We start from the raw sequence: 13,797 nt of genomic DNA on the forward strand, positions 1-13,797 counted from the left end.
AATCGACGAACACAAAGATGAATCGATAACCGCCAAAAGCTTTTGGTGAGGTCAGCCCAATGACATCCATGCCCCTCATAGAGAAAGTCGATGGAAAAGTCATAACATGAAGAGATAAATGAAGCACATAAATCTTGTCTCTGTAAATTTGGCCCTTGTGGCGTTTCTTGGTATAACTGATGCAATCCCCTTCCATTGTGGACCAGCAGTACCCATATTTCATGATTCACTTGGCCATTACAATATCAATGCATGTGTTCCTCAAACACATTTTTTTAGCCTCAACAGTGTCCGCACGTCTTAGTAGCTCAGGCATATCTTGGTATGATCATGTGAAAACATCATTGAATGACATCTCGCTTTGTCTCCGCGGTGATACAGGCTCTGATAATCAACTTTTTCTCTTCTCTTAAGCTCACAATTTTCACTGATTCTTTGTAAAGCAAGATCTGTTTCTCGACTTGTTCTACCATCCTTAACAATCAGGAGATAAGCTACAGTCTCGATCGTCTTCAAAGTTTTGAGGTACCTCTGGACACATATCTTGCTCAAAAGGAGATTCTGAGTCAATAGCAGTGTCGCTCATATCATTGATATCTAGAGACCTGTTATAGGAACGAAAGAAGACTCAACGAATAAATGAATCCAAGGATAATTATCTGTGTAGTATGAGCATGAATGAAATGGAAGGAACAAAAGGATGTTTGCCAAAACAAGACACAAAGATGCATTTCGTTGAAATAAAGAATAATGGACATGTGCCTTTTTCACAAAAGGATTTTCTATTGCTCCCAGGCTTAGAGCAATAAGAGTGTTCTGAATATTACTCTGAAATGGTCCTAAAAATTACAAAAATCTCCTCCACAGTCCAGTTGTTTAGAACACCTCTAGGGATTTAGAAAATGATAGGTTTTTTCGTTTTTTAGTTCTTCTTCAAAGGCACAAACACCTTTCCTTTCCATACCATCGATATCTTCAGAGAATTCCAAATCTTCATCATCTATCTGTCTCTGTACTAGAGTTCTGAACTCAATGCACTTTTGGATTTTAGGAAATTTATTGTATGCAATGAAATGTAATGTTAATGAATGAAAAAAATGCATGCAATAAAATGTAATGCAGATGCATGAATGCAAAAAGAGACGCTGATTCTTGATTCAATTCTATTAGAACAACTTTACTAGAAAACAAATCTCTTTACATAAAATGGATATATACAGTTTTGCCCTCGTAGGCGGAGTCCTTCGATCCTCTTCTTCAATCGAGCGTTAAGGTAAGTCTCATGAATTCTTCAAAAGGGACGTCGCTTCTATCTCCATTTTACTTGATTCGGGCCATGACTCGTTGCTCACTCAATCTCGTGATCCTCGTTGGCTTCTCTTTTAAGAAAGTTCAGCAGCTCTCAAATAATATTTGTCATCTTGAATTCTCAGGCAACGGAGCAATGGTTGTGTAGTCCTCCATTAAATTACCATCCTTCTCTTATCATGTTTTCTTGGACCATATTCGGACAACCGTATTATTATCCACTTTATCAAGAAACTCATTTCCTTATGACAAGCTCTCTATTTAACAACCGAACGTGAATCAACACCTCTTTTTATGATGAAAATGCAATGCAATCATAACAAAAAGAAAACATGTTAGTACAAAGCAAAAGCAAGCAAGAATAAATAGAACACCTATTTGGGTGAATACTAGGGTTCGAAGTGGTTCTACCTAGGGTGGGTTCCTAAGGTTCACTACATGAGGTTTGGTTCTAAAGTAAGGGTACCTGAACCAGCATATTCCTCGATCCTCACCCATTATAGGCTCATATGGACCGAGTTCAGTTCAGGGGAATACATTTCCCTATGGCCATGCGGAGATGAAAATCTCACGAAGACATAGGTACGGATGTATCCCGGAAGTGATTCACTATCCCATGCGGAGGTGAAAACCTCACGAAGGCGTAGTTTCTCACTCCCACTTAAAAGGGTATGACCAGCGGTCATGCAATGCAATGTGCGGAGGTATAAAATAAAATACAGAACACGATAAAAAATATAACTCAAAACAAAATAGATGCAATGAGAGGATCGTAAATTTAAATCGAATTTTCAACTTTCGACAAAAAGACAAGAAATAATCAACACGTGGCTTGACTCTCTTATTGTCCCCAGTGGAGTCGCCAAGCTGTTGACACCATTTTTTGGATGAAAACGGGGTCAACTCGGATTTTGAAAATAAAACGAAAAATAGGAGTCGCCACCAATCTTTTTTCATGAGGTGTGATCGGGTCACCTCGTAAAACGGTTGTTTTTAATAAACGATTTAGATTTTATTAAAACAACGATTTTTATCTACAAAATTCAGAAAAATGGGTTCGGGAGTCGGTTACACACGAGGAAGGATTAGCACCCTCGATACGCCCAAAATTGGTACCTAGTTGATTAATCAGTGTCTTAGTGTCGAAAATTGAAAATTTGAAGAGTTTTAAAAATGCGATCCTTAAAAGAAACTCTGATAACGTGAATTGAAATATAAGATTCTCTTGTTCCGAAGGAATATCACATCCAGCACGTTAGGACACGATACTCTAAACCATCGAAACCAAGATCACCTTATAGTTTAATGAAACCATACTTTGAAGCTTTAAGAGGATATTTGGCTATTTAGTCGAACGAGGAATCGAAACCCAGCACGTTAGGGCACGTTTCTCGATTTTCCAAACGCGAAATATTGCCTCATTTAGAAAAATTTTCCTTTTGATGTTTAGTGTCAATGCTTGACAAAACAACAACGAATACGACGAGGTGAGCAAAGTAAAGTGAGTAACAACAATACAATAGGCAAAATGAAATGACGAGGCGATTACATAAACAAAGCATACAAATAAATAAATAGAACTAACCTCTTAGAAAAAGCACAAGTGTACATGAATAAATAAACAAACGCCAAATAACAATGATGACAATAAATACAATTATGTAAAAAAGTATATGCATGTATAATTTTAAGCCATAAAATAAGAAATGCATATAAATTATAGAATATGAAAACATAGATAAATATATACATATATGTGTAAAAAATAATATTATAAAAAGGGTACGTATACATGTATAAAAAAAATAAATATATTAACAATGAATATAATAAGGGTAAGAAAACAAGTATATACACAATATATATGTAACGTGGTACTAAGGATATATATATATACAATACAATATTTAAAATAATATTTACGTAATACAAAATATAATATTAAAAGGTATATGTACATACGTAATATATAAATACATATATAATATAATGTTAAAATATTTACATAATACTAAAATATTTAGGTAATATATGCGTATATTGAAAACTAGTAATAATATTACCGAGGTATATACAAATATATCAAGTATATATACGTATTATAAATATATAAATATATAACAAAGCATAAACTAATAAAAATAATAAGAATAATAATAATGATAACATTGGAATATAAAAGAAACAAACATAACATTAATAAAATATTAAAATAAAGTGAAATAAAAATATTAAATATGAGAATATATATAGGTATACACGTACATAATAAAAATATATACTAATACATAATAATAATAATGGTAATATAAAAATAACAAGGATATTTAATAAAGATATAAAAATCAACAAAAAAGGACTAAAATTGAATTAAAAACAAAGTTGTGGGGCCAATTTGAAATGAAAACAAAGAAAAGGGACTTAATTGTACGCGCGTGAAATGTTGGGGGACCGAAACAACAATTATTCCATTCCATTAAAACGCAGCACATTAGCGGGGACTAAATCGAAAAGCGCGAGAAATTATAGGGCCAAATTGGAAACAAGAAAAATGACTTAATTGCAAAACCCTGAAAAAGCGGAAGGACTGCGCGCATAAATATCCCATTCAAACGAAAACACGCGGATCCTCTAGCGGGTCGGGTCGGATGGGTCGGGCATGGTCAAAACGACGTCGTTTTGAGGCTTAAGTGTAGCCCCAAAACGACGTCGTTTTGGAGGGCTATATAAGGCCTAAAATAACCCCAAAAAAATCATTTGGGGAGAGGGAAAGGAAAAAAAGGAAGAGAGAGGGAAGAGAGAAGGGAGAGAGAAGGGAGGGGGGAAGGAAAATCCGGCCAGGGGGCCGGTCACCGGACGGCCACCGGATGCTCGCCGGCGCCGGCGCCGGCCACCGCACGCGGTGGCCAGAAGAGGTAAAAAATTTATTTTTTTTTTATTTTTTATTTCTTGTATTTTTATATATATATTAATATTTATGTATGGAAAATAGGTTTAGAAAACGAAAAAAAATAAAGAAAAAGATTACCTTATACTTTGTAGTTTTTGATTTTTTTTGACAACTTTGAACTTCTGATTTCAGTGTTAAAATCACGGCTTGTACATGTGTTTCATTCTATCTGGGTTATTGATTTCTTTTGAACATTTGAACGAATGTTAAAACGAAAATAGAAAAGAAAAAAAAAACCCCTCCATACAATTTTGATTCGGGTTTTTATAACCCACTTTCATCTAATTTCTTATTGTTTCTGCTTTGTCTCTTTGCATGGGATGGGCACGATGGAGGTGACAGAGGCATGGGGTGCAAACGGTATAGGCAGTGCCAGGTTTTGGGCAGAGGAGGAAGTGGGGGCTGCGTGGTCGCGCACATGGGGCAACGGCGCCAGAAACCCTAGGGTTTCTGGCTTTCCAAAAAATTTTTTTTAGAGACTTGGGCCTATCGGGCTTTAGGGTTTTGATTTGTTTGGGTTTAAATTTTGGGTCATTTGTATATTTTTTTTGGCCCGGGCAGATTTTGGGCTTTACAACCACGTCTGGGACGTTGGCATTGTACGATATGTGTGATAATCCAAGTGTCCTATCCAATTTCGAATGGTTCATCGAGAAATGACAGGTTGTGATCGAAGTGTGTAAAATGAGCTAAAATGATCATGTATGAATTGGTTTATTACCTACTTGAAATCAGGTAAGTAAATTACTAATGTGAACATGTGTGCCTTGTGAAGTATATTCGGTCTTTGCTATGTATATACATATGGTATCATATTTTGATTCATGAGTATATTATATGTGTTCACACAATGATCTTTAACTTTGAAATTGAAGGATATTTTGCTTATATATATGTATGTGTATTCAGCTACATAGTATAAATATGTATGTGATTATTATCCTTTGACTTATGAAGTTATGCATATAAGAGTATATGTACTAGTTATGATAAAGATCTTTTGGCTTGGAAATTGAATGATAGTTTGTTAAAATATGTATATGTTCATTCGACAATGAATAATCTACATGTGAAAGTACATATAAAATTCAAGAATTTGTAAGTTTAAGATTTAAAGTAACTATGATAATATAATTTAGTTTATTTTAAATGATTTGATTATGTCATTTAGTTGTTTATTTGCTTATGAGTTACTAAGCTATGAGAGCTTACTCTGTGTGTGTTCATGTATACCTTTGTTTTATAAATTTTGGATTCAAGTTACGAGCTCGGGAATTGTCAGAGAAACTTATCACACTATCGACTGCCTTCAGTATTTTATAAGCTGAATATTCGAACCTATGGCATGTATAGGCTAGATTATAGTTGAAATGTTGAATTTTGGTTTCGTATAATTTAAGCCATGCGAAAATGTCCTAAATTTCTATGCTTGAGTTCGGTTTTGGTTTAACTATGGTTTAAGTTCATTTTGGTTATTATGCTATGTGTCATGGATGATTAGAAATTGTGATATGTGTTTGTACATTGAGTGTAGTTGATGATTTCGGATATGGCATGAATGAATAGACTATGATATATATTATATAACCGAATGAATTATGGTTGTTTGCTACCTTTGGTTAAGATGATTAAATTATACTTTTGTATGTGTTAGTTGTAATAGGCCCATTTCACCCGGGCCCATTAGAATAAAAAAATAGAAATTAAAAACCCAAAATAAAACAAAAATAAAAAAAACACACAAATAAAAATCAAAATTCCAGTGCCCTGTTACAAATATTTGGGCCAAAAAACAACTTAAACCTTAACCCCTTAATACAAACCTAACCCAATCACATAGTCCAAGAGGGCTATACTAAAATCCCTAGCCCGAACAGCCCAAACTCAAAAGGAATCCCAGCAGCCAAGCACCAGAAGCTTCTGGAACATGCCAGAACAGTGCCAGGGGGTTGGGTCTCACGAACAGTTTCCTCGTATGGCTCCTTTCACGCGTGCCTCTCCCTGCTCCTCCGTACGGATGATCCTGTAAAGAATACACGAGAAGGAATAGACTAACAGAATATACAAAATGACAGCATGAAATATTTTTATTTTCCGCTATTTTATTCTGTAAATTTAGGCTATAAAAGCCCTCATTTGTACCCTATATTTTTTTACGCACAAGCAAAAGTACACACGCATATTGAATACCAAAGAGTAGGAAAAATTACCAAGAGGTGATTTCCCAAACATTTTTCTTCTTTCGTTTTTTAATTAGCATATAACTTTGGTATAGAAACACAAAGAGAAAATACCTGAATCGACGCCAATGAAAGCCTACACCTCATATATGGATACGGGCGAGGGTCAAACATGGTTGAATTCGGGTTCATTTTTAATTTCATTCTGTTTTTTTTTTTAAAAAAAAAGAAAAAAATAATGGATTCAAACGTTTTGCGAAGGAAAAAGAAAATGAAAAGTAGTTTACCATATTTTCATGGGCGTGACATGGATCTGTTCATTGGGGTATGCCGTCGATTGCCAAATGAAATGGTGAATCCGGCGGACGTTAAGACCACTAGCAATTTCAATTTTGGGGCTGTGGTTCTTTGGTTGGCAGCATTTGGAAAAAAAATGGAAAAAAAGGGTTTTAAATTCTATGTTCAAAAACGGTGCCGTCCAAGCTTTGAGGGTCCGTGCGCTAACCCGCTGGGCTACCCAGATCCATACCCTGTCCTCTTAAATGGTCAATTTTCGCGTGAGCTCCTTCCCTTCGCGCGGAGCCTTCAATCGAGTCCTGTTTGCTACTTTGTTTTTTTTTTTAAATTTGACCTTCTAATTTGTGCGCTTTTTCACTTTGATCCGCTGTTCAGTGCAGCATTATGGGTGCGGGATATTTTCAATTTCAGTCCCCACATGTTTGTGCGCATGGCACATTGATCCTATTTTTCAATTATTTCATTTGTAAATGGTTTCTCCTGTTTCAATTTTGTTTCAATTAAGTCTTATTTTTTTTTTGTTTTGCTGTACGTACATATTTTTTCATGCTTAATCATTGGTTGTGATAATTTGTGTTGTTTTGGTGATTGAATTTTGTAATCTTTTCTTTTTTTCTATCATTTTAATAATTGGTGCATATTTGAAGTAAAATTCATTTTAGTTTATGTATGCTATTAATTTTATGTTATTTTATTTTTTTTATTATTCACATATTTTAGTGTTTATATTCTTTTTGAGAAATTCATCTGTTTTATGTGTCATTTAAATTGTTATTAAACGTCTATTTAATACTTACGTTCATTATGGAAGCCATATTGTTTTTATTCATATAGTTTTTAATAAATTTGAGTATAATTATGTTTTAAATTTATTACATATATAATTTATGATAAAATTAAGTCAATCTTATAATTCATATTTTAATTCAATATTATTTTGGACATACAATTATTTCTAAAACTTCTTCATGTATATACACTACCCATACTAAATTATCCTTACTATAGTACATGTTATTATTTTCATATAACTTTCGTAAATATTTTTCTAGGTATATACCTTCTTTTAAAGTTATTTATATGTATAATATATTTCTTTTAAGAACCATATTTTAAATCATATAATTTATTTATTATATACACTCTCATATTTTATTATCCTTATACATGTATTATTTATGTATGTTTCATCAATCCAAATTAATTTGTTACATGTAAAATTATGTTATATATTATTTGTTTTAAATTTTCCTTTATAAATATAATTTTATAAATATGCATCACTAAATTTATGTATTTTGTAAATATAGTTTTTTACCTTTTTGTGTATATGATTATTTTATTTTTATTTTTAAAATTCGTTACATGTATAATTTATATATTTACTTAATTTTTTTTCATACATTATTAATTTTATGTTATTTTTTTTAGAAATAATTGTTCCCAAATTTATTTATATATACATGTTTTATGAATTTGTCATGTACATTATATCCTATCATGTGTTTTATTTTTTATTTTTTCTTTTATATGTTATCTAAGCAATCATGCATATTGTCAATTTTTAAAATTTGTGTTTGAAATATTTTGCATATTATTCGATTCAAATGTTTTATTCTACAATATTTATTTCAAATAATTATATATCCCTAGCTTTATTTGTGTTTGAAATATTTTGCATATTATTCGATTCAAATGTTTTATTCTACAATATTTATTTCAAATAATTATATATCCTTAGCTTTTATACAAGCTTGTCAACTTATAGTATGTGTTAATTAATTCACTATTATTTTGAAAATGTCCTATACTATACTAAGTTCTAATTCCATTTCATTTTGTACATATTTTATGGATCATTTTATATTATGTCATTTTAATTATTGTTGTATATCATTTTTGTATTGATTGTTCATCATCCGTGATTAAGAATTTGGTCACATTTTACTTAGAATAGTTGTACATAGTTGTGGATTTGTTAATTATGACTTGTTGTATCCTATTATTTCATGTTCATAAATCCTTTCCCGTGCAAACATTTTGATACAATGCATCAAGTATTCAATCTTTTTAAAAAAAATAAATAAACATGTTTTGAGCGAATTTCCAATTTTATTTATTATTAAAAAATTCCGAAATAAGGCAATATCCAATATTTGGAAATTCGGAAAATCGTGCTCAATCGTGTTGGGTATGATTTTTCGGTGAACTAAATATTTGGATAACCTTTTATAATTTTAGTGTACGAGTTTTTAAAAGTTAAAAATCAATCGTATTTTTAAAGGTATAAAGGATCGTATCCAATCGTACTGGGTATGATACTGCATATCTTTGAAACGAGAGATTTTTGACCACTAATTTGAACTATTCAAACATTAAAGAATCATACTTTGAAAAAAAATTTCTTTAAAGAAAAACCTTTTGATATAAGGACAGCATCAAATCAAGTTGGTACCAATTTTTGGGCGTAATGAGGGTGCTAACCCTTCCTCATGCGTAACCGACTCCCGAGCCCATTTTATTTGATTTTACATGAACCAAAATTATTTTTCATGGAATAAAACGTTTTAGTAGGTGGCCTAATCTGTAACGCCCCTAACCCGAATCTGTCACCGAAATAGAGTTACGGAGCATTACCGGAGTTACCGATTTGTTTATCAGATATTTTATTTTATCTAACGTTCATATTTGGAACCAATTAAAATCGAACATATTGTCCCTTAACGTACTTATTTTTCTCGATATGTTTTACTTGAATTTATTACTAGTCTCAATTTACTTAATTTCCTTGTATCAACGTATCAAAGATAATCACATATTTACATGTCATGATAAATATCATTCTCTTGCCATTTCTTCCTAAACATAAATCAGGTAATTCATTATATCGATATTTCATGCATTTAAAAAAATACAATTCAATTTACACTAACTTACCTCGTTGCTTGTTCATGTTTATAATTTCATTAATCCGATATCTTTTCTTTTCCACGTTCAAGTCTCATATTCGAGTCATCCGGATCTTTATAAAGAAATTTGATCGCCGTTTTCATTTATTTCATGTTCTAATACATTCGATTAATGCTCTAAACAAAATTACCATTTTACCCCTAAACTTTTAATTAATGAAGATTTCTTCCTTAGGCTAAAAAAATTAAAATTCTTGCAATTTAATTCTTATTTCCAGTCATTATTCTCAAACAAATTGATAACAACCCATGAATTCTATAAAATATCAGAATTTTCCATAATTTCAACACTTTTCAATTTAATCCTTAAAACATGTTTTTCCTCGATCTTGAGCTAAATTAATAATTTCATTCAATTTTGTAATTTTAAATAATAAAATAATTCATTTCATGCAAATTGGTCATTTCTAACATTTTTACAAAATTACCCATAAATTTTTACTTTTATTCAATTTAGTCCCTGAGCCTAAAACATGCAAATTAGCCATGCTAGATGAATATTCATACATATTTCCCTCCTCCTCCTCTCCGTTCCACATCCTTAATTTATATAACATGCTACAAGTAACAATATCAATAATTTCACTATTTACTTATATGTATATTCAAAACTGTCCATTTGCGTCATAGGCACTAAATTATTTATATCTTGAGCTACAGAACTCGAAATTAAGATCCGAAAATTTTCCATGAAACTAAACTTATGTATCTTCGTACCATAAAATTTATAGAATTTTTGGTTTAGCAAATAAGTACATTTTATTCTTCAAATTCACCCTTATTCTACTGTCTGACAATTCTGACCCTTCTTTACTAAAAATTAATTATCTCATTGTACAGGATTCAAAGGATGTTCCTATTTATTTTTATTGAAAATAGACTCATTCATAATTCTAAGAATATAAATTTAAGCCCCTAATTATTTTTCTCCAATTTTTTATGATTTTTCAAAGTCAGAATAGGGGAACCCAAAATCATTCTGACCTTGTCTAACTAAATTTGTTATATCTCACAATTTACAATTTCATTGCCTACACTGTTTCTTCTATGAAAAACTATACTCAACAAAATTTAATGTCATGTTTTATTCAGCTCCTAATTCAATTTCCACAATTTTTTGTGATTTTTCAAAGTTAGACTACTGCTCTGCCCAAAACTGTTTTAGTGCAAAATATTAATTATTAAGTTTATAACACCCTTATTTCCTTTTTCTACAATATTTCCCACCACTTTCTCTTATTTCTCTTCACTAATATATCAAGAACATAGAACCATATATAAGAAAACTCTACTTTAGCTTCATTTCCATGCTTTTTCAATAATATCAAACTTAAAAATACATGGAAATCTTGATGTTCTTACCTTGTCTTATTGTTTCCAATCTTTAACTTGATTTTCTCCCTCCTCCAGCTTCTATTTCTTGAATATAACTTGATATTCTATCTCACCATAGTCTTCTTGTCATCTTTCTCTCTTGATGGCTATGAAAATTCTTTTGATTTCTAAGTGAAAATGGTAGATTTTTTATGAAAGGACCAAACTGTAAAGAAAAGAAAGTTTCTTTCTTTCTTTTCTCTTCATACGTTGGGTGCATGGAAAAAAAGATGATGATTCTTCATCTTTCTTTCCTTATATATACTAAATAAAATAATAATAAAATAAATAAAATATCATTTAAAAATAAATTTAAAGTATTAATAAACTAATATTTATTTATTTAATTTATCTAAAATATCTCCAACATCATCATTGTCTCTAGATTTATCTCTCTTCTAATTGACCATTTTTACCTTAGTGATATTTTAAAATTCTATCCTTGAGTCATCATTTAATTTGGTAAAATTATAATTTAGTCCCTCATAATTCTTCACCTATTCAATTTGGTCCTAATTCACCAATTTTCCTTGGTTTCTAGATCATTCCACCCTTAAAATATTTTCACTATTAGTCCTTCAACTTTTCATATTTACACTTTAATCCCTTAGATTTTGAGTATTTACTCTTGTGCCATAAAACTTTTTTCACTTTTACAAATTAGTCCTTTATTAAATCAATATGTCATAATATACTCTCCAGTGACATAACTCAATTTTTCCTCTTCTTGTCACTTTATTTCCTTATTTTACTATATTAAAGATAATATCTTACTGTAGAAATTTTCAAGGTGTTACATAATCACACCTAAATCAAGAGATTGGTGGCGACTCCACATTTTTGTTTTCAAAGAGTCGATCCCTATTGTTTTTCAAAATAAGAAAGGGTTTCAACATTAGTAATGTTTTAAAATTAGTTAATAAGTATATTTGAATAAATGTGACATGAGATGTAGAACATATATGATTATTATTTCGGTATTTATATCTGTATTTATGTGAATTTTGGTTGAATTTAATGCTAATGGTTATATATATAAATTTTTGGACTTGGTTGAACTTATATTGCGAGTGTATTCAAGGTGTATGATGTTTGTGAAGTTTGTTTATTTGTATAGGCCATATGATATATATAATGGTTATAATAATGATATGTATAATTCATGATTTATTGTTATGGTAAGTTTGACATATTATAATTTTGACTTATATTTGAAAAGTGGGTTCTTAGTAAAAGATATGTGCTAATCTATTTAGTTATGCTTTGTTATTTGAGCATATATATATAAAAGTATGCGCTTACAATAAGGCTGGTATATGTGTATATCAAATCATTTTCTTGATAAGATATATGCATATGAAGTGATAGGGTTAAATGAAGGAAATGGAAACTTAAACATAGCATGGTTATATTCGATTAATGCAATGTTATAAATGACCATATGAATAGTGAGTTTTGTATTAGTAAATTTCTAACTTAAGATTGAGTGGTGGAATTAGTATGACCTTATGATTATTTTTGATAGCTGAATAGGTAAGTTAATGAATTGAATATGTATTTGTAATTTTGTTATGAAGTTAGCATATTGAATTTGATATGTTTGATTTGAATATATAATAGTTATACATATTGTTTAGCTTGCATATTAAGTGATATTTTTTTATGTTTAAATTCAGTTTTGACACTTTATAATAATAGATGGGAGTATGTTATGTGAATTAGATCAGATATGCTTCATTATTAATGTATAGAATTAAGAAGTGAAATGTTTAATTTGTATTTAGGTATTTGTTTATCATTAAAATGATGAATATATAATTTGTATATGCAATATGAATTATATTGTACATTTAATATTTATTTAGATATATGCTTTATAAAGATGAATATGACTTGTGTTAAAATGAGAATGTTTGGAACTGTGTTTTTTTTCAGTAATGCCTCGTAACCCATTCCGGCGACAGTTACTAGTTAGGGGTGTTACAGAATTACTTTGGCACCAAATGTAATATTCCTATATCAGGTTCCTTGAGTCGAACATGATATAGGGGTGTTACATGGTCCTTGACCAAACTTTTTTGTCGTTGTTCTTCGAAATCGCGCAGCTCTTGAGGAATTTAGGGCGGGGGGTAGGGTACCTGGAAAATTTGCTAAGAGATTGAAAAAAAAAGATAGATAGATAACAGAAATCAGAATGATTGAAGAGATAAAAATGGGCAGACTACAGAGAATATAAAAGAGGGTACCTGGCAATGGCATAGATTTGCAACCTAAGGGGAAGGGGAAGGAGAAGAGGAAAAGGGGAGAAGATTTAGCAGAGTGTAAGACAGTTTTCCAGAAGAAGGCATCATTTTCCTGTGTTTTGGAAAAGCTTTTACAGTGGAATTTATTTTCCACCAAACAAACAGTGGAAAATGATGAAAATATTTTCTAGAAAAGGTTTTACAATCAAACAAACGGAGCCTAAATGATTGAAGAATAAAAAAAATGATGATAGAAAATGAATGTCTCTTCTTCTCTAGCTTTTTGTGCCATAAAGAGGCTTTAAATATTCTAATTTTCTAATTCCTAATACTGACAAAAATGCCTTTAAAAATTGTGGCTGACTTAAGCTTGTTAGGACCCAAAATTGCTCTTGCAGTTTTTTCACTCGTCAAACTTCAATGTCCCAACACCTAGACTTTGGTGTCGCGATGCCCATGGTAGTTAGGACGAAGGG

General features: G+C 30.9%; 1 long non-coding RNA gene across 1 annotated transcript; it reads right to left on the minus strand.

Annotated features, from left to right (window-relative positions):
- Positions 1 to 5,986: 5,986 nt before the first annotated feature.
- Positions 5,987 to 7,396, minus strand: LOC121206113 (uncharacterized). Its single transcript, XR_005901092.1, has 2 exons — positions 6,726 to 7,396; positions 5,987 to 6,281 (listed from the first exon to the last, which is right to left on the minus strand). It is a non-coding gene; the product is annotated as an uncharacterized lncRNA (long non-coding RNA).
- Between the last annotated feature and the right edge of the window lie 6,401 nt (positions 7,397 to 13,797).

This window comes from Gossypium hirsutum, chromosome A09 (assembly GCF_007990345.1).
Source record: "Gossypium hirsutum isolate 1008001.06 chromosome A09, Gossypium_hirsutum_v2.1, whole genome shotgun sequence".
NCBI lineage: Eukaryota > Viridiplantae > Streptophyta > Magnoliopsida > Malvales > Malvaceae > Gossypium > Gossypium hirsutum.